The sequence below is a fragment of the Ovis aries genome, chromosome 1 (assembly GCF_016772045.2).
Source record: "Ovis aries strain OAR_USU_Benz2616 breed Rambouillet chromosome 1, ARS-UI_Ramb_v3.0, whole genome shotgun sequence".
Taxonomy (NCBI): Eukaryota; Metazoa; Chordata; class Mammalia; order Artiodactyla; family Bovidae; genus Ovis; species Ovis aries.
In genome coordinates this window covers 36,878,387-36,883,263 of record NC_056054.1, presented here as the reverse complement: position 1 = coordinate 36,883,263, position 4,877 = coordinate 36,878,387, and the positions used below count along the sequence as shown (strand labels likewise).

Sequence of the window (4,877 nt, the reverse complement as noted above, 5' to 3'; positions counted from 1 at the left end):
TCCATTCATCTGCTGATGGACATCTAGGTTGTTTCCATGTCCTGGCTATTATAAACAGTGCTGCGATGAACATTGGGGTACATGTGTCTCTTTCAATTCTGGTTTCCTCGGTGTGTATGCCCAGAAGTGGGATTGCTGGGTCATAAGGTAGTTCTATTTGCAATTTTTTAAGGAATCTCCACACCGTTCTCCATAGTGGCTGTACTAGTTTGCATTCCCACCAACAGTGTAGGAGGGTTCCCTTTTCTCCACACCCTCTCCAGCATTTATTGCTTGCAGATTTTTGGATCGCAGCCATTCTGACTGGTGTGAAGTGGTACCTCTTTGTGGTTTTGATTTGCATTTCTCTAATAATGAGTGATGTTGAGCATCTTTTCATGTGTTTGTTAGCCATCCGTATGTCTTCTTTGGAGAAATGTCTATTTAGTTCTTTGGACCATTTTTTAAACTTTTAATTTTATATTGGAGTAAACAGCATATTGAAAAGCAGAGACATTACTTTGCCAACAAAGGGCTGTCTAGTCAAGGCTATGGTTTTTCCAGTGGTCATATATGGATGTGAGAGTCGGACTATAAAGAAAGCTGAGCACAGAAGAATTGATGCTTTTGAACTGTGGTGTTGGAGAAGACTCTTGAGAGTCCCTTGGACTGCAAGGAGATCCAACCAGTCCATCCTAAAGGAGATCAGTCCTGGGTGTTCATTGGAAGGACTGATGCTAAAGCTGAAACTCAAGTACTTTGGCCACCTGACATGAAGAGCTGACTCATTGGAAAAGACCCTGATGCTGGGAGGGATTGGGGGCAGGAGGAGAAGGGGACGACAGAGGATGAGATGGCTGGATGGCATCACTGACTCGACGGACATGGGTTTGGGTAGACTTCAGCAGTTGGTGATGGACATGGAGGCCTGATGTGCTGCAGTTCATGGGGTCATGAAGAGTCGGACACGACTGAGCAACTGAACTGAACTGAACAGCCAATTAACACTGTTGTGATAGTTTCAAGTGCACAGCAGAGCAACTCAGTCATACATATACATGTATCCGTTCTCCCTCAGACTCCCTTCAAAATCCCCAGTTCCTGATGAAAAACAGGCCATTTCAATTACCAGGGTATTATTTTTTGGCCACACCCTATGGTGTACAGGATCTTCATTCCCTGACCAGGGATCAAACCTGCACCTCCTTGCATTGGAAGCTCAGAATCTTAACCACTGGACCACCAGGAAAGTCCTGAATTACCAGTGCATTTTAAAAGGAAGATGGTAAGGGATGACCTTGTAGATATTTTTAACCAAAATAGAATGGTGCAAAGTTAAACCATGGAGACATTTACCCACAACAGACAAATTTCCTGCATCTATTATTGTTTCAGCAAATACTGTTTTCCTCCAGATAGGTAGATTTTGTGCTTACTATGGTAGCATAAGCAGGTGGGTGGAAGAGCACCTGGTCCATTATGCACTACCATGAAAGTACCATGAAAGTCCATAAGCATGCAGCCTCCTTCTCCAGGACGTTTATTAAATCTGCTCCAATCAGTTGCTTGTTCGATGCTTAGGTGGTTGCAGCAATTGCTGCTGAACAGAAACTGTAAGAAAAGATCAGAGAAATGTCAACAGTTGACAACCTAACAAGAGGCCATTGTCCCCACTGGAAACTCAAGGAGAAGGACTTGGGTGCATATAAATAGCCTTTGGAATGAGGCACCTTCATCAACTGCTGCGGATGCCCTGACAACAAGGACAGGTCTGGATTGACAAGAAGCAGCAAGGACACTGCTAAAATGCCACTCAAACGCAGGGTTGAAAGCATCTAGCCACTCAGACCTGAGGCTGATTGTGCTGGGATTCCACTGCCATAATTGTTTGTAATCAGTAAATGGCTCACAGGCTACCTAGAATAGGCTGCTTGTTCTCTCCCCGAGGGTCCTAACCTGGTGAGGGAGAGTGGACTCCTTTGACCATCTGATGAAGTTCTAGTCTCTTTGCCCAGGAAAAGAATCCTAGGATGTATAAATACCTAGGATTTCACACATAATCTCTGGGGCTTCATAGATGCCCAGAGGCTCCAAGTGTCCTGGACTAAGAAACCCTGCTTCAGGTGCTTCCCTGGTGGCTCAGATGGTAAAGAAACCCTGCTGTGTGCTTTTCTTTTTTTTTTTAATCCTTTACTCCCAGCAGTGAACTGATACTTCTTTCTTTTCAGAATGGATGTCTACTGGTCTGCCCTACATTTCCAGACTCTAGCCTTCCTTCAAGCCCGGTTCTTGTTCATACACTAGTGCTCTGAACTTTTAGGGCCCTTGCAGTTGGTAACAACTTAGTACCCAGTTATATCTAGGACATCCTGAGTCTATTCCTCCCACAGCACTGAGATATTCATCCAGTTAACACATCTTTAATGAGTGCCTACTATGCGCCAGGCAATGTTCCCAGATGATGATTATATTATATTAACATCAGGATCACATAACACAGCTTGCCAGCTTCCCACTAGCCGATGTGTCCTCAGTGGCAAGGACCAGATCTCCTACGTCGCCACATCTTTTTCTCTCTCCTTATTTCCACTCATCAGCAAAGGCTCTGTTCCAATGTCCTCTCTCCTGGGCTGGGTTAGGAAATCCTCCTGAGTACTCTCTGGCATCCTGTGATTACCACGTTAAAATTTCTCGGCATAATTTTGAAGTCATCTGTCTCCATGCCTGTCTCTCCCACTGTGTTTTCATCCAGGGCAGGGTTTTATATCCAGTATGGAGCCTGAAAATGGTGAAACTCAGTAAATATTTGTTGAATATCTGAGCTTTCACTCACCTCCAGGCCTTCAAACATGCTGTTCTCTCTATCTGAAATATTCTTCCTCTATTGTTTGCAGATTCTTATCAGCTTAAACATCACTTCCTCAGGAAAGCTTGCTTTTTCATTCCTAGGTGAAATTAGGTCCCCTCACAAAATGCTCTCCTTAAGACTTTGAACATCTTCCTTGTTTAATATTTATATTCTTTGTTAGAATATCCACTTCATCAGGACAGGGGTCATGGCTATCTTGTTTTCCTCTCTAAGAAAAGTAAAAATGTTGGTTTCTCAATTGTGTCCAAATCTTTGTGACCCTATGAACTGTAACCTGCTGGGTTACAGAGAATTCTGCTCATAGAATTCTCTAGGCAAGAATACTAGAGTGGGTCCCATTCCCTTTTCCAGGAGACCTTCCTGACCCAGGGATTGAACCCATGTCTCCTGCATGGCAGGCAGATTTTTTACCTTCTGAGCCACCAGGAAAGAACCAAGACACTGTATAGTCCTTTACTATTCAAAGAGTGGTTCAGGGGCCAACAGCACTGGCATTCCCTGGGAGCGTCCTGGAGATGTATAGTCTCAAGCTTTACCCCAGATCCGTAGAATCAGAATCCCCAGGTGATTTCCATATACATTAAGGCTTGAAAAGCTGTAGTCTACTCCAAATACACTCAATAAATATGTACCAAATGAATAACAAGTGTTGAACTGAACAAAATGGAACCAATTCATCCTTGGTACTGCTGCTGTCTAGCACAAAGCCTGGCTCAAATTAGGCACTCAGTAGGTGTTTAAGGAACAAATATTGTCTTCTATTCATCCATCTTCACTGTGTTTTCTCCAACTAGCTTATAAGCTGAAATTTGGGGTCCAGGGTCCTGTTTTGACCCTTTTTCTTTTTTTAAGTTGTGAAACTATTGGGAGATGGTTAGCAGCAAATTTCCAACATAAGGACAGCATGCTTGGCTTCAGTCTGTCCTTGTTTAAATTGTGGTTGTCCCTTCACGTGCTTCTGGCATCTTAATGGGCTCTAGACTTGGTAGAATCTCCTCCTTGACATCAGGACCACTTTTGGGCTTATCCACAGTCTTCAACAGAGCCAGTTCCTATTGATCAGCTTCCCTAACGGGCCCTTGAGCAGGTGCCCCTTCATCTTCACTGTCCTGAGCAGGTATAATATCCTAACTCTCAGCTGGAGGTTTCCCTAGTTGAGATTGTTTATCACTGGGCTGCTGAGCAACCAGAGGTCCAACTGGCTGGAAGACTCTCCATCATTTCCATGCAGAGTTGGCTCTTGTGCTTACATGCCCACTCATATTTTCCAACTTACTCCCTGGCCATATTGCTATGAGGATCTACTGGCTGAGTTTCATTCAGTGAGGAAGCATCAGGATGGCAGGAACATGACCTCCCTGGCATAACTACTGTTGGCCTTTTTTTCTTACCTCTATCTTCTAGTTCTGTGCCATATGCATAGAGAGTACTCAATAAAGACTTGAAGCTAACCTGATACTTCAAGGTTAAGTAATACATCATCCACTGGGTTGGATCCAAGCTAGCTATTTTGAAGGGCGGGATACATGTAAAGTGATTAGGGACATTTCCAGTTGTTTGACACCCTCAAGCCTGAAGAGCTGTGCTTTTAGTCTTATTCCTCATCTCCATATGGAACATCCCACGTATGGTAACAAAATGGAGAGGCCATAGCAATGAGAGCTTTGGTTTCTGGCTTTCACTGTTTTCACAGGACACTGTTTGGTTTGAAGTGGCCTAATGATGCCACTTGGGGAAGTGGCCTCAGCAGTAACAAATCCACCTTCAATGCAAGATGCAGGTTCAATCCCTGGGTCAGGAAGATCCCCTGGAGGACAGTATGGCAACCCACTTCGTGCCTGGAGAATCCCATGGACAGAGGAGCCTGGTGGGCTAGAGTTCATAGGGTTGCAAAGAGATACAACTGAAGCGACTTACCGTGCATCCCTGCACAATGATGCCACTCACACAAGTAAAATCAGTGAAACAGATCCTTCTGAGTAGTGTTTTAGTATAACTGTCTCTTCCAGATTTTCTCCAGGAAAAAACA

At 44.1% G+C, this 4,877-nt stretch overlaps 1 pseudogene; it reads right to left on the bottom strand.

Moving 5' to 3' along the window:
• Positions 1 to 3,777: 3,777 nt before the first annotated feature.
• On the bottom strand, positions 3,778 to 4,110 carry LOC114113018 (putative G antigen family E member 3; annotated as a pseudogene).
• Positions 4,111 to 4,877: the final 767 nt, after the last annotated feature.